This window comes from Protopterus annectens, chromosome 1.part1, assembly GCF_019279795.1.
Source record: "Protopterus annectens isolate FY-2018-M chromosome 1.part1, PAN1.0, whole genome shotgun sequence".
NCBI classification, from domain to species: Eukaryota; Metazoa; Chordata; order Ceratodontiformes; family Protopteridae; genus Protopterus; species Protopterus annectens.
In genome coordinates, this window is record NC_056726.1 from 1,138,697,740 (window position 1) to 1,138,722,355 (window position 24,616).

Genomic DNA, 24,616 nt, shown 5'->3' on the forward strand with positions numbered 1-24,616 from the left:
CATAGAAAATGAAGTTTGCATCACATGGGATCACCCAATACCAACAGTCCAAAAGATAGATGCTAGAAAACCGGATATAGTGGTCCAAGAAAAGAAGACAAAAGTAGCACTGATCATTGAAATTTCCACACTTAGTGACTACAGAGTCTTGTGTACAGAGAGAGACACAAAGTCATAAAATACCTCGATCTGCAGGTAGAAACGAGAGCCATGTGGAAGAAAGATACCCAGACAGTTCCAATAGTAGTAGGAGCAACTGGTCTTATAAAAAATAATTTACAATAATATTTAGATATGTTACCAATTCATGTAACACCGTATGAATTGCAGGAGTCATTACTGGACACATTGCGGGTGCTGTGAAGAGCACTTTTGGCTAACATCAAAGAGTGAAACAATACTAATTTCATGAACTTTAATCGTACTTTGACTTAGGAAAGGGGTCCATTCCCGTCATGGTATTAGAAACCCAAAAGACTTGGAGAAATTAAAAACGACAGACACAACATTGTAGACCCAATCACTGGGATGCATATCAGTGAGGTAGAGGCCATGTGGTCTGGGCAAAGAAGCACTTCAGGACCATGAATAGCACCTAGGTACATATGGTTCCTTCTTACCTAGACAAGTTAATGTGGAGAATGATCAATGGGGACTATTTTCTCAACGATTATGGCTTATATGCAATAATCCAAAGAATTTTATGCAAATCAGGGTATGCCAATTTAAAAAGGGTGGCAGACAGTGAGTATAATAAGGAAAAATTTACTGCAAAAGAATCAGAGTCTGTAAGGGATGTCAAAAGAATGTTTAATGGTGCTTCACTGACCAGTGTGAATGTTTAATCACACAAGAATCAATGTAAATGCTTGACCACATAGGAAAATGATTTTATTCAAAAAAAAAAAAAAAAAACATTTGTACTTTTTCCATGAATGGCAGGTCATTGAGAATGTTTTCAGTGATGTACCTTTGCTGCCTTTCACTGGGAATTTAATAATACTTTTCTGAAGATGACTGTGAAAGTTTCTTGTCTTTTTTTCCCTTATACAAACAGTAAGTTAAGCTTATTGTGCCATTTTTCAAATGCGGTTCTTTTCCATCTCCACAGCTCAGATTTATCTTATGAAGCATAGGTACAAGTGCAGCAGTTTTTCTCCTGCTTCATACTGCAGGTTTCAAACTGGGTATTTATTGTGCATTGTTGGCAGCTGCTATGTTATTTAGGTAGAGATTAATAAGTGAAGGCATAAACTGGTAGTTAACTCCAATAACTGCTTTATTTTTTAAACATTAACATTGTAGCTCTGATCTATTGATTTCTTATGTATGGGGAACTCAGTATGGAATACTAGCATAAAGGTTTAAATGTAGATAATTTCTTTAAGGTATTTTTACATTTTTTCATTGTCTCTTTGTTATAGCTTGTTATAAATGTCTATATATGTTGTTATTCATTTGCTATTTTTGTCTTGTGCAGTGATGAAGACTTTATGGATATTCAAATCACACAGTACCATGAAGCTTTACATTTTCATAAAGCAGAACTTGTAGGCATTGACTTTGGATGACAGGTGTGGGGTTTGGGTGGGGGTTGCTACTGCACATCAAGGGGTGATTGAACTCGGATATCCTATTTCAGCTCTTTGAAAGAGTAAGTATTGCAGGAACTGTCATCTGAAAATGTATTGAATGTATGTTCCCTTTACAGTCATTTCACATAGATGCTGTGTTTCCTGTCCACATTTCCCATATTTGACTAACATAAACATATCTGTATATTGTCAGTGTTGATTATTAGTATAATGTTCCTCACATGCATATTTTCATAAATACCAAGATCAGAAAAAATGTAAAAGGTATGAGCTAGTGATTCCTTGTTGGGAAATATGAACTGTGACAAATATAAATTCATAATGGCTGCTTGTGAAAAAGGGAAACTGATATCTAGACTGTCTTTACAATTACTCCATGCTACTCAAGCAGACTAAAGTCTGCTACAACAATGTAGTAAATGGATATGCTTTAATAGATACAAATAGATACAAAGTACATCTCAGTCAATTAATAAGGCACTCGATGTACTTAAAATTGTATATTTTTACCCCTAGAATATAGTACAGCCATTAGGCAAGTGGGTACACAGTTTTCCTCAACCTCCAGGTCATCAATTTTTAAGATACTCTAGTTGTTTATCACAAATAATGCAACTTCAGCAGCAAAACCATCAATTTCCTAATTAAGTAATAATTATTATACACATGTATGAAGGTGCCTCATTTACCAGTCTTCCACCATGCCTGAGGGAAAGGCGGTTTTGATTTATGTATCAGCAGATGCTGTCATTTGTACTTTCTGTCCATCCATCTATCCATACATACATCATACATACATCCAGTGCAACTGAATCAAATCAGACTCCTGTAGCAACCCTATGAATAGCTACCACCATCCATATAGAGAATAGAAGTAGATAGTCAGGCCTTTCTTCTGTATCACACCCAGAAACACACAAAGATACACATAGACAAACACACACAAACACACACACACACACACACACACACACACACACACACACACACACACACACACACACACACACACACACACACACACACACACACACACACACACACACACACACACACACACACCTCACACACACACACACACACACACACACACACACACACACACACACACACACACACACACACACACACACACACACACGCACACACAAACCCACACACACAAACACACACACACACCTATAGCCAATTTTGACTTGGAAATCCATGGAATGAGTGAGGAAAGTGGAATGACCAGATAAAACTCATGCAAAAGAAAAGTCATGCAGACTCCACATAGAAGATACTCCAGTGAAAAAAACTGAACCAAAGTCTCTCTTACCACATCTCTCAACTGTCCAGATTTCTGCAACATGTCCAGATTTTTGCCTCATATTTTTGGTCTGTTTCTCATAAAATTTGTCATTTCCTGGCAAATCACTGGGTGATCTGAGGATTGAGGTCACTAAATAATGACATACATTTCAGGTTCAGACTTCATATTCTTCAGAAAATGCACGCTAAGACAAATCCTGTTATTCTGTCAACTTCTTAAGTTTATAAGAGCAGAATTTAAAATCTGTCCTTATTTTTGGGCCCTTGTCCACCCATCATGCGAGGCTTTATCCAGACCTCTTGCACTTAGAGGTTGAGAGATATGCCTTTTACTATGAGACAACAATGCAACTCTGTGCCACTGACCTACCCCATTTATACTTATTTCTAGTTAATTTTCTTAAATGTGTTATGTTTGTGTCAATCATTTTTTCTTGTTATTCTGGGACTGCAATGATCTGAAATTTATTTGCACTGAATTAGCATTAATCTTTTATACTCTTTTATACTCTTGCTAACATTTTGACTATGTACAAGCCAGTCTTATTCACAGACTTACTCCACATGGTGGATGAACAAATGAGAATACAGCAAAAGAAATAAAAAAATAATAAATTATGTATAATTTTATTTTATTTTTTGTGATCTTGTAATTCAAAATGTCATAATGTGGACAAGTAGTTGGGGAGTTTGCATAGATATGAGAGTTGACACAGAGGTTAAGGCTGCAGGATTTAGTTCCTGTGATAACCTCAGTTTTCATTTGTCTCCTGTGTCATCTTAAGCAACTCACTTACTCTGACATGGCTCTCATGCCACCAAATTTCTCAGTCTGTGTTCATCTTCATATCATTTATATCACCATTAAAGCTTAAAGGAATAAAAAGAGCATATAGAAACCAGAAAATCTGCATTCAAAGCAAACTGTCAGAGAAACAAAAGGAAAAGGCAGTTCAAGTAAAGGCTGAAGGACTAGGATAAGGAACAAGGGATAGTTATAATATGGAAGTAAAGACAATCAGGAGAGATCACAACATTTTCATTGGATGAGCAAGACAGTTCACAACATTTTCATTGGACAATCAGAAGAGATCATATTTTCATTGGATGAGCATGACAGATCACAACATTTTCATTGGACAATCTGGAGAGATCACAACATTTTCATTGGATAAGCAGGAAAGATGACATTTTCATTAAGGGCAGCTTCTTTTCAGTCCCCCTGAAATTTCATTGCTGCAACAGCAGTAATAAAGGCACTCAGAAGTCTGTGATTTAAAATAAAGTGGAAAGAGTACTTAAAAATACATAGGTAAGTAAACCACAACAATTTTACTTTGAGTTACAAAGTTGGGAGAGGTGGAAAAGGAACTGAGCAGCTAGGGTAGAGGGATGAAAATACAGCTAATGATAACTGCTTTAAGACAGGGGAAAAGGACAAAGAGTAAAGAAAGCAAATAGAAGGGAAGGTAGTAAAAATAAACAAACAAAATATGGGCAAGATAGAGAAGAAGAAAAACAGTAGCCAAAAGGCAGAAGCAAACCGCAAAGCTTAAAAGAGGTGATAAGAGAGAAGTGGCTGTACTGGATGTGGTAGGCAGGCAGAAAAGGAAGAATGAAGGGAGATAACGAATAAGAAAGAGAATAGATAAAAGGCAATGGGAGAAAGGATAAAATGATGGAAAAAGTAACAATCACGCAGGCAAATAATGACAAGAAGGATAAACATATGTAGAAATAATCAAAGTACAAATGTTGGCTGTCTAAAAACGCTCCTCCTAAGAAGTTAAGAATTTCAAATAAGACGAATAAGAAGGAGAGCGTCAGGCAGATTATCCACACTTAACATTTACAATAGTTCCACAGTTCTAGGTAATTTGCCAGTAAACCAAAGGGTTATTACATATTACCAGCTTTACGAAGTTGCTTAGTAAGCCAAATGTTTCAAGCAACACCTGCTTTACAAAGTTCCACACCTCGGCCAATAAATCCCCTTACATAAATCCAACATCGTTCACTTCAACTCGTTTCTCATACGAAAGAACGGATCGACCAAGGCAAATAATCCAAAAGCTTCAGCTTCAGATTTATTGGCCGAGGTGTGGAACTTTGTAAAGCAGGTGTTGCTTGAAACATTTGGCTTACTAAGCAACTTCGTAAAGCTGGTAATACGTAATAACCCTTTGGTTTACTGACAACTTACCTAGAACTGTGGAACTATTGTAAATGTTAAGTGTGGATAATCTGCCTGACGCTCTCCTTCTTATTTGTCTTATATGTAGAAATAACAACAAAAGCATGTATAAACAGAGGTACTGGAGGTCAGCAATTCTTGAAACATAGAGGATTTCTACATTGATAATATTTAAAATATGGGGTATGGCTGATATCTGTTTGATATCAAAATCATGGGAATCTGATGGGGGCAGGAAATAGTGACACTATGTTACATTACATTTTGGAAATACAAGTTGGACAGAGATGACAAAGGGTTGTAGTATACCAATGGAAAAATAGAAGACAGAATTGACTTGTAATGAGGACATGGACAATTAACAGGAAGGAGCTATTGAATGAAGGTGTGGAAGAAATTAAATTTTTTAGTGATTAAGCTGGTCAATGGAAAGGGAAAATAAAAGTATGCCAATATTATCTATAAGTCACTAAACACAAATATAAGGAAAATGAATTAGTAAAAGACAAAACAAATGGTAGGACAGGGAAGAAAACAGTCATGAAGTCGATTCTCTAGTTTGCAACATAGTAACCAATAAGAAGTATAAGTGTTGTAACACCTTTTTGATATTTCCTTAATGTTGTTGTTGTGTCTTTCGGCTTTTCCCGGTTAGGGGTCGCCACAGCGGAACTCCGGTCCACTAATGATTGGCAGTTGACTTTTACGTGCTGAGTTGCCGACCCTAACGCACAACCTTCAACGAAGGTACGCCCATTCACGCATGTCTCCACCGAAGACGCTCTAGCTGAGAATCGAATGGGACAACGTCTTGCTGTGAGGCGACAATGCTACCGCAGCACCACCACCGCTGATTTTGATATTTCCTTAATATGCATCAATATTACTTCTAAAGAAGTTAGTAAATGGATTGTGCTAATGTAAACTGAACCTCAAGTCTTAATCTTATAAGGTCTTGCATAATGTATTTGGCACACTTCTCTATTATTTATTTTATTATTAGGTTTACTGCTACGTGCGGAAAATATAGCTTAAGCAGAGTTCACAGATAAGCAACAATATATAAATAAGAATTCCTGAAACCTTTCCATGCAGTTTAAGATTTGCAGAGCTATGATTTTCATAAAAATGATTAATTTCTCTTTTTCAAGCTGTTCCAAAAGCACTTTTTATGACATCAGAATCCAGCATTATATTCAAATTGGGTCCTATGACTAGGAATAAAGTAATATAATGATCTCCTTGGAGTTAGTAAATAAGACCTTCAGAATATGTTTTATATATTCGATGGCCAAAGTTTGAAATGACACTATTAATAAAACTTAATGATAGTCCCATTTTGTGATTTGACAAGCTATATTATAATTTTAATGTATGGCCTTTTTTGACAGATTTCATAATATATCATGTATTGACATTAGCAGTGAGATCATTACAATTGCATCAGGTATGTATATTCTTTAGGCAATTTGGAGAAAGTTGACATATTTTGTATCTTTTATTACTGTAGTTATGCTTTTCAATTTGTAGTTATTAATATATGTGACTATCTAGAGCTCATTTTCCACTTTTGTGTCTGAGAAGACTAACCAAAAGAGAAGTTACCCCTGTGGACTTGAACTATAAAGGTCCATTGACTGGACTGGTAACTACCCAGCCTGACTTGTAGATCCTGCTATTTTACCGGCATTTTGCCCATTGATCTAAATATGAATTGATATTTAAGATATTTCATTTTTTGGTATTCCCTTAACTGGAATTAGGTTGAATGGACCAGCTAGCTCAATATAAGCAGCATGCAATATCATTCTTTATTCATTACTGCTGTTACTACTTTAAACCAGAGGAAAAACTGAAACACCAATACCTTACCTCTGCAAATCATACTATTGTATGGTTCACTGAAGTAGATCCCTGTTAGATTTTTGGATAACTTCTGTTAGGATATCTCTATAACTGTACATAGAATGCTAAGCAAGCGGATGTGCCTAACAGGGTTTTGGACTGGTGACAATCCCCCCTACCCACCAACATGTTGTGAATAAATTACATTGCAGCCTTCTCCATAAATAAATTATAGGCATGTTCATATGCTAACATTTTTAATATGATCAGTAGGACCTTAATTAAGTTGTGTGTGGTTTAGCACAGGAAACATACCAAGCTTATTGTCCAGTTACATAGAATTTGTAGGCTTAATTGTGTTTGTCAGCATTTACCATATAAGTAGGTATGTAAGGGATGTTGCTTCTTGTGCTTATACTGTAGCTGTCTCTCATGTCACTGATTATGATGAAGCTTTTGAATAAGTGTTTGCAAGTACATTCATTATATATATGAACTCCAATACATTCATTGTAAATTTTCAGCTGGATGATCTCTTAGTTGTTTATGCAAGCAATAATGCCTGACAGGGTGTGTGTTAATGTGTAATTAATGCCCGCTTAGTGATGTCGGGCCTCTACACCCCGGGAAGGACATTAATTACACATTAACACACACCCTGGAGGGCATTATAGGTTCATAGGTTTGTACTAGGCTAATGGCCCTGGAGCCTTTACAAGCCTAGCCCATAGGATTACCCTGGCAGAGATGACAAAGGGTTGTAGTATACCAATGGGACAATAGAAGACAGAGTTGACTTGCCACCTGATCTTAGTTCCCAGTGCCTCTGTCAAATTGAGCCACTGCAGTGATCCCTGGGGTGAATTTTCTATTTCCCATCCACTCATCAAGATTTCTCTTGAAGAGGGCCAGTCAGGTGCTCTGTTTAACATGTATGGAAAGTCTATGAAGCTGTCCCTCCAGCATGTTCTGTTGATTGTGGTAATGAGGTTGAGGTTTCTGGAGTGTGTAGTGCGGAGGGATTGGGATTTCTTTAGATGTAGCATTTCTAACAGAGCTGGGTCACACATGGCTTTGTACATCATGCAGAGATCGCCTCTAAGAAGGCAATATGAGACAGAGAATAGTTGGAGTTTTTTTGAGTCTGTCCATATAGGACAAATGTTTAAGGCCTTTGATCCTCTTTATGAGGTACTTCTGTGGTCTCTCTAGTTGTTGCAGGTGTCTAGTGAGGTACATGCCAAATGGGGCATTGTACTCGATGACTGGCCTAATGAGAGAAGTGTAGAGGGAGACAATGACCTCTTTCTTCCTGGATGCAAAAACTTAGTAATGAGATGTGCCACAAAGAAGGACTTTCTGACCACAGTGGCAATTTGGTGGTCAACAGAGAGATTACTGTCAACCTGTGTAGCCAGATCTCTTATAATGCCTTCTATGTTCAGTGGACTACCATTGATGTGGTAAATCATGGGAACCGGGTTTTTCCCAAAGGGGATGATGACACATTTTTTGGCATTGAGCTTAAGGCAATGGTTCTGACACCAGTCGTTGGTCTCAGTGAGGTCTTTTTGTAGCATGTCAATATCATCTGGGGAGTTAATAGCAGCCTCCGACTTGCAATCATCTAAGAAATTTGTCAGCCAGAGTCCCTTCGTGTTGGCCTGGACTTCAGAGAAGTAGATACCAAGGAGTAGAGGACCCAGGACCGAACCCTGTGGGACTCCACTCATGACTGGTTGCCAGTCTGACTTGGAGTCGGCTACTTTCACACTTTGGGTTCTATCTGTGAGCCAGTTTGCCACCCACCTAGTGATATAGGGGTTGATGCCTAGCTTAGTGAGTTTTTCATTGATTCCTGAGTGGCGAATGGTATCAAAGGCCTTGGCTAGATCAAGGTAAGCAGTATGAACCACCTTGCCTTCATCCACAGCTCTGTTGACTGACTCAAAGAAGTCAACCAAGTTGAGCAGGCATGATCTACCCTTCACAAAACTAAACTGTGTGGGATCCAGAGTTTGGAGATTCCCTATATCCTTCTTATTAGGTCCATGATGATGTGTTCCATAGCTTTGCATATCAGACTCATCAGGCTAATAGGGCGATAGCTCCCAGGGTCTGCAGTCACTGCTCCTTTATGGAGTGGAATGACTGTAGCAGTGCGTCATTCGGTAGGGACAAAGCCTGAGGTGAGGTGCCAGTTCACTCTGTAGTTCATATAGAACACAGCCAATGATATTGTCAGGTCCCATAGAAGCTGTATTCTTGGCCTTGGGCAGTGCTGTTTTAACCTGTGCAGCAGTAATACTGGGTGCCTGGCAATCTACTGGTATTGTGATTGGTCCTTTGGGGGGAGAGGGGTAAAGTTGGCACTGAATCTGTTGGTCAGTATACTGGCAAAGTTTGTTGGCTTGGTATAGGAAATACCATTGTGTAGTAGCTCAGAGCAAATCTGGGTATTGCCGTGGAGATACTTTACATAACTATAGAAGGCCTAGTGGTTGTCTTTACTATTTGTTGCAATTCTGTTTCCATAGCTAGCTTTAGAGGATTTGATGAGGGATCTCAACTTTATGTCGAGGCTTATAAGGAAGTTTTTCCAGTCTTGGGACTTCATCTTATTCTGCATCAGTTTCCTCCTTCTCTTGTAGAGTTTGTTTATGGCAGGGGACCACCAGATTGGCTTCCTTTTTTTGGAGGAGAGCGTCTTGGTTCTATTGGGTATGGCAAGATCCATGCATTTGTGCACGTGTTCGTACAGTATATTGGTGTATGATTTCCGGTCATACAATTATTCTCTATTTGCATGGGTGCCGTGAAGTTAGCCACCTCTGTTTTTAGAAGCCCAAAGTTAGCTTTGGAAAAGTTTTTCATAATGGTTACTTTTGCGGGGATGGGGGAGGGATTTAGATTTCCAAGGTGATTAGGCTGTGGTCGGATCTAACCAGGGAGGAGTTGTCTATTGGTGTAGAGCAACAGTCACCCATGTTACTAATGACCTAGTCAAGGGTGTTGCTACCTCTAGTGGGGGTAAGAACAAGCTGGTCCAGGGCATTGGAATTAATGAATTCCAGAAAACTTTGGGCAAGTGTGTTGGTACATGATTAGCTTTCCCAGTTAATGGATGGGTAGCTGAAGTCATCCAGTCTGACAGTGTTAAGCTGGACCCTAATATTATTGCACTTAGAGAATGGGATCTTTGTAAAATTGTTGTGTTTTACTTATGTATTTTTAAGTACTATGTTATTATTTTTTTAATATATTATTGATGTAAAACAGTTGCTCTGCCTAATGATTCATACTTTTTGTAGTATATGTTAATGGTGTTGGAGGAACCATTTTACATCCAAAACATTACACTTTAAAAAATCTAAGTATTTCCTTTATATTTTTTGGTCCCTTACTCCTAAAATGTTTGGTTTATTGCTAGTCACTGGGGACAGAAGTTACAAAATAATAACATACATTTGAGTTTCAAAGTTTTATTTCCTTCAGAAAATTCATGAGAACACAAATCCTTTTATTTAAGTAAGTTTGTAATTTTATAAGTGCAATAATTAAAATCTGTTCTTATTTTTGACTGTTTGCTCTCCTTTAGGGAATGGGCAAACTGCATCTCAGCACCCAGACTTCAGAATGAATGTTCACCAGCAGGGTAATAATGTAAAAGTAATGCCCACTAAAAACAAGTCTGCCACTTCACCGCAGCATGTCAAGCTGCAGTGGAGCTTGCAATGAGGAAAACTAAATGCTTGCCATTATTTTATGCTTGCAAAACAATGCTTTTGCTGTTTAGTGAGAGTAAAATGTAAACAAAAAAGATCACTAAAAAAAGTGTGTGTCTATGTCTGTGTATGAGTGTATGCATGCATGTCAGTGAAAGTGAGTGAGTGAGCCATTATTTTACACTCGCTAAGCAACACTTTTGCTGTTTAGCAAGCGTTAAAGAAAAAAGAAAAAAAATTAAAATAAAGCATGTGTGTGAGATTGTATGCATGTATGAGTAAGAGAGAGAGTGATCGAGCGAAACAGAAAAGTGCGCATGTCCGTGCATGTGTGTGTGTGTGTGTGTGTGTGTGTGTGTGTGTGTGTGTGTGTGTGTGTGTGTGTGTGTTCATGTGCGTGTGTGTGTATGTGTGTTTATGTTTCTGTCTGCATGTGTGAGTGAATGCATGCATGAAAGCAGAGAGACTGTGTGTGTGTATATGTGTGTGTGTGTGTGTGTGTGTGTGTGTGTGTGTGTGTGTGTGTGTGAGAAAGATAGAGAGAGACAGAGTGAAGTATGAAAGCAATCAAACGATCTCTTGGTAGTGTGTGTGAGACAGAGCGAATATATAATGATTCCTGGCAGCAGCAGCAGTTTTATATACCTCTCAATCTCTTAGACGTATCCGTCAACCTCTTAGTACAAGAACTCTGGACAAAGCCTGACATAACTGGGGGGAAGACAAATGCTAAGAAATAGGAACACATTTTAAATATTGCTCTTATAAACTTTGAAAGTTGCTAGAGGAACAGGATTTGTTGTTAGCATGTATTTTTGAAGGATATGAAATCTGAAACTCAATTGCATGTCAATACTTAGTGGCTTTAAGTTTTAGATCATCCAGTGGTTTGTCAAAAAACATTTTATATGAGGAACAGACAAAAAATATGAGGCAAAAATCTGGACCTTCTGCAAAAATATGTACAGTTGAGAGGTATGCTTTGATTAAGGTGTCTGGATAAGCCTTGAATAAACAGGACAAAGGCTCAAAATGGGAACATATTTTAAATGATTTGTATTAGCATGCATTTTCTGAAGCAGAGGTGAGCGTGAGATCTACCACTGGCAGCAGCAAAGAGGTTTTCATACCTCCGGACCCTTCAGCTGTTTTGTAAAATATGTGCCTTTCCATTGTAATATTCATTTGGGGCTTACACATTTCTCTAAATTTAAGTTTTAAACACTCAGGGTCTTCCCGAGTTTCAGCAGGTACCACTATATGGTGGTTTTCCCCGTCTCCTCCATACACAGCTGGGGCATACACAAATTAATGATCTCTTTCAATAGCTTCTGAACCAGCTAAATTAAGCAGAATAAATGCGTTTGTACATGTGTCTTTGTCAGAAAAAGCAGCCTGTATGAAAATATTGTACCCTTGCTCAAACCATTTGCAGTTTTCAGCAAAATTATTATCAAATACAAGTGGACCAGGTCTGCGCAATCCATCTGTCATGCCAACAAATTGCCCTTGTATTTATATTCATAGGCATACACACAGATATACCAGGTTCTTGAAAAAAGATTCAACTGTACCAATAAATTCTTTGAAATGACCGTATTCTATGAAATAACTGTAATGTAATACTGCACAAAAACATAATGAAAAAAAATATGGTTGTTTTCTCTTTTTTATACATTTTATGCAATGCAATTCAGAAGTTATTTCAAGCACTTTTGTAAGCATTTTGAGTATTGCTATCAATATATCGCAAATCTGAACATTTTGTTTAATTAGTAAGTTGTTTTGAATTGATAAATGCTTCATTTTATATTTGTTGAGTAAAAAATCATTTAAATGAGTTTTAGTACCTGGATTTATTTTTCTGACCTGTTTGCGAGTCGTTTGAACAGGGATGATCCACTCCTGTATATTCCTCCAACCATAACTGCCTGCCTCATGGTCTTGAAGAAGAAGTTTTGCTTTGAATCCCATTCTGACACCAGATAATAAAAATTTCTGAAATACAGCTCAAGCCAAACATCTTTCCAACCCCCAAAAAATTCTGGTCCACCATCAATAATATCCTACACCCTGGTAACCCCTCTACCCCAAATCCCTTCCCTAATAACTCACCACTAGAGACTGTCACCCTGGTCAATCATTGCTTCATAGACACCATCCACAATCTAACTCACCCAGACCATAACTTTAGTCCACTCAACTCTGTCCCCTTCTACCATTACTAACAAAACCCCTTTCTCTCTTCAACCTGCTCCCACCTCCTATATCAAATCTCTTCTTCACAAACTTAAACTTGGCACCCCATCTGCTAATAAACTTACCCCCTCCTTCTCAAACTTGCTTTCGACTCCATAGCTCTTCCCATCTCCATATAAATAGATCTATTCTAGAAATCACAGTGCCTAACATCTGGAAGTCCTTCTATACTGTACCACTGCACAAAGGAGATAACTCCACAGACCATTTTAACTTCTGACCAATAGCTATCCTATCTCCTCTCTCTAAAATTCTAGAAAAGTGTATCCACTCTCAACTCCTTAAATACCTACTACAGAAAAACCTCTTAACCCCTACTCAACACGGTTTCTGACCTAACCACAGCACTGCTACTGCTCTCTTATCTTTTACGCATATAGTTGCTGAGGCCAGAGACAACAACTAACTTGTATCTTGTCTTGTCCTCGACCTATCCAAAACATTTCATACTGTGCCTCAGTATAAACTACTAACAAAACTAACTGGATTTAACTTCTCTCCTTCCACTGTGCAGTGGTTCTCCATTTACCTTTCTATTAGGCTACAATATGTCCAATTGCTCACTTCATGCTCACCTTTTTTACCTATAAAACAGGGGTTCCCCGGGGCTCTATCCTAGGCCCCTACTATTTAATATCTTTACCAGAAATCTTCACTCTGCTTACACTGACTACCCTTATGCAAGACGCAGATGAGTCAACCCTCATTACATCCTCCAATAATATGTCTGTTCTTCTTTCTTACACAAAACACCTTCTACTCCATTGAAAAATAGCTTAACGAAAACCAGCTACTCCTAAACCCTAAGAAAACTAAACTCTTACTCTTCCTACCTAACTCACTCTCATACCATAAATCCTCCTTCTCCATCCACTCACTAGATAACACCATTATCAAAGCAGATGCACATACAAAACTCCTCAGCACCATTATTGATGATCAGCTTAAATTTGACCAGCATATTCATCAGTGTATTAAAAAGACACACCAAAAATTAGGGATATTGTATTGTAACATACAATATCTTACTCCTGAGGCCAAACTATCCCTAGCTAGAGCATTCCTACTACCGGGCCTTCTTTATGGTGCTCCCATCCTCTCAAAAGTACAGTTTTTCACCTACCATAAATGTAGATGTTCGAGTGTTCACACTGCTGCAGTCATCACACTTGGGTTATCCTGCCATCAGACGGTCCTGCAGTCGGCCAGGGTACCAAAGTCTTGGTTCGGCATTGGTTGCTGTCACTTCGTCCCTGATGTCAGTGCGCCAGGGGTATATAAGAGGCATCCAACACCATTTTCTTCAGTTTTTCTTGCCCTGGATGTCAGGTGCCCCCAAGTAGGTAGGGAATACCTATTGCTAATAAAACATATAAAGGAAATAAAAGGAATACCTTCAATTACAAGCAAATACACCACAAAGGTTGTACAGGATATAAAGGTATAGAAAAGTTCAGCTAGGCCAGAGGGGATGGAGGGAGGGTAACCTGGACTGCAGCAGTGTGAACACTCGAACATCCACATTTATGGTAGGTACAAAACTGTACTATGTTCATCATGTTACACTGCTGCAGTCATTACACTTGGGTTGAATCTGAAAGCTAAGGATGGGCGGTGGAACTAAACAGGGTTTGGATAAGCTAGTAGGCCCTGCAGAACTGCAGTGGCAAAGCCAGCTCTGGTTTTAGAGTATAGAGGTAAGTGATAGTGCTTGGTGAAGGTGTGCACTGAACTCCAAGTTGCAGCATCCAAAATATCCTTGGTTGTTACCCCTCTGAGAAAGGCTATTGATGTAGCTGTAGCCCTGGTGGAATGGGACCTAATGTTACCAGGTACAGGTTTCCCATGGTGTGTGTGTAGCAGAAACATATACAATGCCCTATCCATTTTGAAATGGTCTGTTTTGAGATAGCTTTTCCTTGTGATCCTGCAGTGTAGTATACAAAGAGCTGGTCAAATTTTCTGAAAGCCTTACTTTTATCCAAGTAGTAACATAATTACCTGTGAATGTCCAAAGAGTGTAGGAGCCTTTCTCCTTTGTTCTGGGGGTTTGGGAAAAAGGTAGGCAAATGAATGGTTTGGTTTAGGGCCACACTGGATACCACCTTTGGCATAAAGGAAGGGTTAGTTTGTAAAGCGACTCTGTCTTGATGAAAGGCTTCACTGCCATTAAGGCCTGTAGCTCTGAGACTCTTCGTGCTGAAGTAATTGCTAGTAGCAGGGCAGTTTTCCATGATAGAAACTGTAAATCAGCTGTAAAAGCTGGTTCAAAGGGTGGTAGTGTAAGTTTTTCCAGAATAAAGTTGAGATCCCAAGTTGGTGTTGGTGCTCTCCGGGGTGGTCTTATGTTCCTAGCCCCTCTGAGGTACTGTCTCAGTAATGAATGTGAAACTATAGGGGGATCCGTGTTGTAGTGAGCTGAAATAGCTGAGGCGTGGATCTTAATAGATGAAGAAGAAAGTCCTTTGTGCAACATCTCAGTTAAATATTGTAGAATCTGAGGAATATTTGGAACAAGTGGATTTTAAAATCTTTTCCATTTATCTGAATAGGTTTTCCTGGTGCTGGACCTCCTGGCCTCCAGAATGACATCCATAACAGCTTTAGAGAGAACTGCTGACTGGTTGCTTAGGTAATTTGTCATGCAGCCAGATTTAAAGTCTTGAGCTGGCTGTGTAGAATCTGATTGTTTTGCTGAGTGAGCAGGTGAGGAATTTGAGGCAAAATTCATGGTGGGCCTTGAGCCATGTTCCTTAGTACTGGATACCAGTGTTGGTGTGGCCAGTCTGGAGCAATGAGTATCATTTGTGGCCTCTTTAATCCGGCTTTCGGCAGCACCTTTGCCAGAAGAAGCAGTGAAGGAAAGGCATACACTGTTAATGTTTTCCAACTGAATGAGAGGGTGTCCACTTTCCAAGCTAGTGTGTGGTATGTCCTTGTGCATAATTTCCAAAGTTGGAAGTTTTGGGGGTTGGCAAAGAGATCTATGTCTGGGCTCCCCCATTTTTGAGTTATCATTGTGAATACTTGTGGATCCAGTTTCCACTTGTGAGGATCCATGGTGTTTCTGCTTAGATCGTCTGCCAATGTGTTTTTCTTTTCTGGCAGGAATTGTGCTTGTAGTTGAACTTGGTAGGTCAGTGCTGTGTTCCACAAGGTCATTGCTTGCCTGCATAGGGTGTAGGAATGTGTGCCCCCTTGCTTGTTTATGTATCACATTACTATGGTGTTGTCCGTCTTTATTAGGAGTTGTCCTAGATGTAGGAAGTCCTTGAAAGCTGCTAGGGCATTTTGTACAGCTAGCATCTCTTTTTAAATGATATGTAGATGCCTTTGATCTGTAGACCATTTGCCCTGAATGCACTGTCCTGCCATGTGTGCTCCCCAGGCATAATCTGATGCATCTTTTGTTATAGTTTGCCTGGCTATGGGTAAGGTAAAAGGCTGACCCTTGTTGAGGTGACATGCCTGAGCCCACCATAGAAATTAGAAGTTATGTACTCACCATAACGTTCCATCTGAGTAGGTGTATTCATTTGTCTGCAACCTGTGGGTTATGGATCCGATATCGGATCCAAACCGGCATGGTTTACCAGCTATGGATCCGAGCTCTCAGCTCCTCCCCTCACCCATAATGGCCTGCTCTCCCTACATGACCTCAGATCGAGTTTGCCAATAGCATGAACACCCTGAAAAGGGTAACACATCATATGCAGGAAACTGAAAAGGCCAGGGGGATAGGAGGGCGGGATGGTTGCAGACAAATGAATACACCTACTCAGATGGAACGTTATGGTGAGTACATAACTTCTAAATCTGAAGTAGGAGATTCATTTGTCTGCAACCTGTGGGACAGAGTCCCCAGCTACCTGAATCTTGGGCGGCCATCATGGAAGGATATTCCGGAGCACTGCGGAGCCAAAGGATGCTCTACCCCTAGATGTAAGATCCAACTTGTAGTGGGAAATAAAGGTATGAGATGAAGCCCAAGTGGCTGCTGCACAAATATCATCTAGAGGAATCCTAGCCTTAAAGGCGGCCGAGGTAGAGACTGACCGGGTTGAATGGGCATGTACACCCTCTGGTACGGGCCTTCCAGAAGCTTGATAAGCCAATAAGATGCATTGTGAAATCCAGCGAGATAATGAGACTTTAGAAATTGGTTTGCCCAAATTAAATTTAGCAAAGGAAATGAACAACTGGTCGGATTGCCTATGACCAGCCATCCTGTTTAGATAAAATCTAAGTTGCCTGTGAACATCTAAGGAATGAAGCTTGTATTCACCCTTGTTTTGATATTTAGGAAAGAAAACAGGGAGGTTAATGGATTGATTAATGTTTGCTTCAGAAGCTACCTTAGGAAGAAAGGACGGGTTGGTCCTGAGGTAAACACGGTCCGGATGAAAGACCAAGTAAGGAGGTTTGGCTGATAATGCTTGAAGTTCTGAGACTCTCTTGGCCGAGGTAATGGCTACTAAAAAGGCGGTCTTGAAAGATAAGAATTTCAGATCTACCGTAGCCGCCGGTTCGAAGGGGGGGGGGCGGTCAAGGCCTGGAGGACCAAAGAAAGGTCCCAAGGAGGAACCACTTGCTTTACAGGGGGCCTGAGAAGGAAAGCACCTTTTAGGAAAATCTTACACAATTTGGCCGACATCAGTGGACCGGAGTCATGACCAATATGATAATGAGAAATTGCCGCAAGTTGTACTTTGACCGTGGAACTGCTGGCACCATCATTAAAAAGAGTGGTTAAGAAGTCAAGCACCAGAGGAAGGGGAACTGTGAAGGGGTTTAGGCCTTGCCGCTCTGCCCACAAGGAGAACCGTTTCCACTTACTGCGGTAGACTTTCCTAGTGGATGGCTTATGAGCTGCCACCAGGATGGCCTTAACAGGGGACGAAATACCGGGAGTCCTGATCAGGAGTGGAACTGGAGCAGCCAAGCGGTCAGCTTCAGGTTGTCCAGGTTCGGGGGAGATAAGCGGGATGGATGAGATATCAGATCCGGAATGGGATCTAGAATCCAAGGAGGATTCACTGAGTGAGACCTTAGGAAAGAGAACCAGATCTGTCGAGGCCAAAATGGAGCAATGAGAATCATTCTGCACCCCAACCGAGAGGCTTTCTGAAGAACTTAGAGCATCAGAGGCAAGGGGGGATAAGCATAAAGAAGACCGGGTGGCCAAGCATGCACCAGAGCGTCTCTTAGGGCACCTCCGGGAGGAAATATTAGAGCGAAAAAACTGTCGCACTTGGTGTTTGAGGGAGACGCAAAAAGTTCGCAACAAGGAGTTCCCCACCGTGCGAAGATGCGTTCCGCTACCTGAGTATTGAGAGACCACTCGTAAGGGGTGAGAATGGTGCGACTGAGTTTGTCCGCCAGGATGTTGGACCGACCCGGAATATGCGTTGCTATGAGAAAGCGGTTGGTGGAGATTGCCCATTCCCACACTCTCATGGCTTCTCGACAAAGAGGGTAAGACCTGGTTCCTCCTTGTTTGTTGATATACCAGACAACAGACATGTTGTCCGATTGAATCGCAATTGTTCCCAAGGGAAGAAAGGCCTGAAGTGCTAGCAACGCTAAGAGCACTGCTCTCATCTCTAGAACGTTGATATGCAGTGAGGTCTCTGAATCGTTCCACGTGCCTTGGACCGTCCGGCCTGCAAAATGCCCCCCCCCACCCAAGGCGGGAGGCGTCCGTGGTCACCGTGGCGAGAGAGGGGGAGAAGCACAAAAGGCGGCCTCCATGGAGATCTGGAGTGTAGCCACCACAGGAGGGACCGCTTGCAAGCCTTGCTGATCGCAATGGGATGATGCATAGGAAGAGCAAGATACGACCACTGAACTAGGAGTGTCCATTGAAGGATGCGCATATTGAACCTGGAGAGAGGAAGAAGCGCTATCGCTGCCGCCATGGACCCTAGGGCCCTCAGGACCAACTCCGCCGGAAATGAGCTTGAGTGGAGAATGGCCCGCACCTGGAGCTGCAGATTTTGAACTCTGTCCGCAGTGAGGAAGGCTCTCAATCTCCTTGTGTCTAACCTGGCACCTATAAAATCTATGAACTGCGTGGGTGCTAGGTTGGATTTTTTTGTGTTTATTGTGATGCCCAGACGAGGAGCAAGATGGAGAAAGGAGTCTCGCGCCAAGAGAAGTAGATGCCTTGTTGGGGCGGTGAGAAGCCAGTCATCCAGGTAGGGAAAGACCTGCACCCCCTGAAGCCTCAGGTGGGCCGCTACCACTGCTAATACTTTGGTGAACACCCTGGGGGCTGTGGTGAGACCAAAGGGAAGGACCCGGAATTGGTAGTGACTGGCTCCCAGCTGGAAGCGGAGGAACCTCCTGGAGCGCCTGTCCATTAGTATATGGTAGTACGCATCCTTGAGGTCTATAGAGCACATCCAGTGGTTTTCTCCCAGAAGGGGGAGAATAGACTGCAACGTAACCATTTGGAATTTCTCCTTGGGAACTGCCAGGTTCAAGAGTGAAAGGTCTAAAATTGGTCTTAGATCCCCCGTCTTTTTTGGCACTAAAACGAACCTGGAGTAGAACCCTGATCCGATCTGGTCTGGGGGGACGGGCTGGATGGCTCTTTTCTTTAGCAGATGGCCAATTTCTGCCAAAGCGGCCTCCCACTGACCGGGTGGAATGTCGGGGAGGGACTTTAATTTTGGCATGTGACGAAAAGGGATACGGTATCCTCTGGATATGATCTGGAGGACCCAGCGGTCTGATGTTATGGACTCCCATGCCGCTAGGTGCTCCGAAAAACGTCCCCCAACTGCCTCCAGAGTGGAGCAGGCGGGCAACCCTTCAGGGCTGCTGCACGGGCCGTTCAGAGAAGGGTTCTCTGGACCCGAAGTTCCTGGGAGCCCCTCTGCCCCTGGGGGGGCGTCCTCCCTGTCCTCCTCTGCCACGGAAGGACTGGTTGTCCGGAGCAGGCTGGGATTGCTGCGACTTCCGGAACCACATCTTCTTCTGACCCTTTTGGTTCCTAGAATAGGGCCTCTGGGGTACAGAGAAGTGGATTCCGACGGCAGACAGCGTCTTCCCGTCCTTTTCGCTCTGGGTCAAAGTGTCACGAACAGTTTTGCCAAAGAGGGCAGAACCATCGAAAGGGGCATTCGCAAATGACGCCTTGAAGGGCTCCGTGAAATCTCAATGATGGAGCCAGGCCTGACGTCTGGTAACTAGGCCTGCCCCTGTGGCTCTAGCGGCACCTTCCGTAGCATGGGACAGTAGCCGCATAGAGGTATTAGTGATGGACCTGAGAGTGGCCATACGGGTGGAGTGCAGCACTTTGTCCTCCTCTGACATGGACTCTGGGGGGGGGTGCAGCGTATTCTTTTATAAGATCGCGCTGCATCCTAATCACATGTGCCAGGTAGTTCAGCGCCCTCACTGAGAAGGTCGCTGAACTAAACATCCGCTTCCCCAAGCGGTCCATCATCCAAGACTCCTTGCTCGGGGGATGGACTGAGGGACTCTCCTGAGCAAGTTCCCTCTTGGTGGCAGCCGCCGTCAACATGGCATCTACCGGAGGCCCCTTACTCCAATGGGCACGGTCAGCCAGGGGACTGAGCATACGGTCGGGCCTTTTTGGGATTGGCTCCACGGTGTCCGGTTCCTTCCATGCCCTGGTGGTAATGAGGTCCACCAGGGGGTCGGCAGGAGGGGACACCCAAGAGGTAGACGGGCCCGCTTCAAATGCCTCCAAGAACACGGACTCGTCCGAGGAAGACTTGGGGGCAGACCACCCCGCCCTTATGCGGAGAATTTCCATGATGTCTCCAAATGAGACATCCTCAGGGGGTGATCTTGGGGAGCCTTCCCCTTCCTCCAAGTCCGTGTCTTCTGTGAGAGACTCGGGGGAGTCAATGTGCCTCCTTTTGCACGTATGTTTGCAGGGAACGTCCTCCGGGGGGGCTGTCAGAGGACTCCTCAAAAACAGTGACCTGTTCCAAGGGAACAACTTGGGGCAAAGGAGCGGGCTGTCCCAAGGGCCGGATGGTGGAAGCCTGACCCAGTACAGATGGAGCGGGGCGGAGCGAAGCAAGTGCCGGGGATCCGGAGACCCTCAACAGGGCCCTCTCCACTACATCAAACGCCGAAGGGGAGCCGACCTCGACCAAAGGATCCGACAATCGGCTCCCCTCGGATCCGAGAGTGGATCGGAGCGGCGCCCGGCGCTCAGATCCGAGGGACAGTGCGCTCCGACACAGGCGGCGCTGAAGGAACACTGATGCCCCGGATCCGGCTCGGATCCGGGCTCCGAGGTCGGATCCGAAGCACTTTCGAGGGCAGGGTCGGATCCGGTACTGAGTACTATCGGCGCCGACCGCCCGGCTCGAAGCTGCTCGGCTCCAACTGCTCCGAACCCGGGTGGCGGGTCGGAGAAGAACAATAGGTTTAAAGAAAGGGTCAAGCTCCCCAGAGGGAGGCAAACACTCCCATCTGCATCTGGGCCTGGATGAACCTTCTCATCATCCGGTCCAGATCAGTGTCTGACAAGCTATAGGTCGATCTCGGCGAGGCTACCGAGGTAGGCCTTGAGTGCCTCCTGGATAGCCTCGGCGGAGATCAGTCTCCTCCTCCTCAGGTCCCGGTGAAAAGCACACGGGTGACCGGAGCCGAGGAGGGAGAACCAGCAGACAAGGAGGCGGAGGAGAAGCCAGCTTGGCAGGCGGGGCTGAAACAGAGGTCTCGGCCCGCCGCTTATGGTGCTTCTCCCTCGGTCCTTCTTTCTAGCTTCCCTCTCCTCCGAACCACTACAGGAGGTTGAGTCCCAGGAGGAGGAGGGAGAGGAGGTAACCGTCGAAATGGTTCCCCGAAGGGCGGAGGCGGAGCGAATCCGGGGCAAAAGTCCCGCCAGGACCAGCTTAGACCTCCGCTCCTTCAATGCCCTGGGGTTGAACCCTGCACAAATGGAACATCCAGAAGTGAGGTGTTCAACCCCAAGGCATCTAATGCACCAGTGTGGCCATCAGCAGGGAAAGCTTATGCCCACACCCGCAGCACTTAGAAAAAAACAGCCTTAGGTTGTTCTGACATCCTAAGAGCTAAAAAGTTACTTAAACTAAAGGAAAAAAGTAAAAGTAACTAAACACACACAACAGGCCCAAACACACACTACGCTACCAGCGAGGGGAGGGAAACTAAGTAAAAAAATATTAAATCACTAAACAAGTATAACTATCAAAAAGGGAATCCTAAACTTTCACTCAACTTTCAAAAACAATTAAATTTTAACAGTATAAAAACTTTATAAAACCACTTAGCTGAAGAGCTCAAGAACACCAATCTGGTCACCAGCGCGGCAAACTAGATCTGAGGTCATGTAGGGAGAGCAGGGCATTATGGGTGAGGGGAGGAGCTGAGAGCTCGGATCCATAGCTGGTAAACCATGCCGGTTCGGATCCGATATCGGATCCATAACCCACAGGTTGCAGACAAATGAATCTCCTACTTCAGATCTCCTGTTGAAGGCAGGGAATGAGTGGTATTGTTTCCAAGCTGTGGTTGTGATGAGTCCATACGCTTTTCAGGTACCATTGTAATTCCTCATATGCAGTTTTGCATATGGTATTAGTAGTATGCAAGATGCCATGAATCCCAAGACCTGCAGAATTTTTCTTGCAGGGAGTTGGGTCTTTGTTGCCATCATTTTGAAGTATTGAGTCAGTTGTCCTTGCTTGTCTGACGTTAGAAAAGCCATCTGGGCCATTGTATTTAAGCTGGCACCCAGGAATATTATGTCTTGTGAGGGCACTAGTTTTGATTTCTTTTTGTTTACTGTGTACCCTAGGCAACTTAATAGGTGTTTGACAAACGCCAGAGGCTTTAAAAGAATGTTCTTGCTTTCTGCCTGAATAAGGCATTCGTCCAGGTATCGATATATTTGAATTCCTCTTTGTCTGCAGTATGCAATTACTGGTGCCAGGCATTTTCTGAAGACCCTGGGCACAGCAGATAAGCCAGAGAATTGGTAATGGGTTGAACCTGCTATAAATCAGAGGTATCTTCTGCGATTTTGTCTGATAGGGACATGCAGGTATGCCTCCTTGAGATCCAACGTTACTAGCCAAGCCTTCTTGCCCAGCATGGGAAGAAGTTGCTGTAGTGTTAGCATCTTGAATTTGGGTACTTGCAGACATGTGTTTAGAATTGAGAGGTCCAGAATGGGTCTCTAGGCTTTGTCCTTTCAGGTAACTAGAAAGAGTCTTGAGTAAAATCCTTGTCCTTGCTCCTGTGTAGGTACCTGTTGAATGACTCTCATGTCCATGAGAGCTGTAATTTGTTTTTGAGCCTCTGCCCATTGATTTGGTGGCAGGTTTGGCATTCCTTTTATCCTTTGTAAAGTGAGAAAGTGGAATCTGTATCCTTGAGAAACAATATTTAGGACCCATTTGTCTTTTGTGATGATGTGCCAGTTGTCTGCAAAAAGTGATCATTTTCCTCCTAAGGGAGCTGCCAAGAGGGATTTGCTTGGCAGTCTGAGAGGTAAGTTATTGTGTTTGTCTTCTGATAGCTTGAGACCTGTCTTCTCCTCCTTTCTGGGTTGTGGTACCCCATTGTCGAGGCCTGAAAGAGCCTTGTGGCTTACCTCTGCCCCTTGGGCGTCTGTATTTGCTCCTCTGTGGTCTGTCAGAAGCTGGAAAGGACCAGTTTTTGGTTGGCCAATTTCTGCTGAAACGAGGGGGTTGGACCTGAAATAATCCTTGACCGTCTGCATAGATTTTGCCTTATCCTCCATTTTCTTTAAAACCTCTTCTGCTTTTACACCAAATAAAACATCCTGCTGTAAAGGTGCATCCAATAACTTTGCTTTAACATGATCAGGTAAAGTCTGTTCTTTAAAGAAGCATGCCTACGTATGACAGACCCTGTCACTGCTGCTCTACAAGAAGCTTCCAATGAATCAAATCCACATTGCAAAGTATGTTTTCCCACTTGTTCAGCTGCATGCAACAAATCTTGCATTTCCTTGTAATCAGGCTGCTCAGTATGTGTGATCATTTTTTGTTTTAATTGAGACATCAAGTATTGCTGATATTTCAGCATGTGAAACTGGCAATTTAAGGCCCTCATAGCTAGAGTAGTGGAGGTATATACTTTCTTTCCCCATCTGTCTAGTGCTCTAGAATCCCTTTCAGAGGGTAAAGGATTTTTAGCAATAGAGACCTTAACCCCTTTGGGACCCTGGGAAATGGTTTATGGGTCAGCAACAGGGCTTTTATATAAGAATTTGTGTGAGTCAGGGACTCTGTAGTATCTGTCTGGTTTGGCTGGTGTAGGAGGTAGTGAGTCTGGGTTAAGGCTAGAGTCTGAATAAACATCATCCACAATGTCTAACACGGGTGGGATAGCAAGTGGTCTGTGCTGGGGTAGTAAAAGGAACTCACGGAGCCTTTTCTTAGAATCAGAATAATCCTGGCCTTCCCAGTGGAAATGTTCCCTCATGGTATGTAAAGTTTCCCCAAAGGAGTAGTCTTTTGGGGGAGATGCTGAAGGAATAGACTCTTCAGCATCAGAGTCTTCATAAGGGGGAAAAGAGTATTCCTATTCCTCAGAAGAATCTGATGAAATTGAAACCTGGTCAGAGGAAGTGTAATCCTCCTCCTGTCTTGGCCTTTTATCAGGAGGGGAATGGGAACCCCTGATTAGGGTAATTACATTTTCAG

At 42.8% G+C, this 24,616-nt stretch overlaps 1 protein-coding gene across 1 annotated transcript in view; it reads right to left on the reverse strand.

Moving 5' to 3' along the window:
• The window catches only part of LOC122815740 (CD209 antigen-like protein B), a 1,006,265-nt gene that overhangs the window by 67,829 nt on the left and 913,820 nt on the right, over positions 1-24,616 (reverse strand). The window lies entirely within an intron of this gene.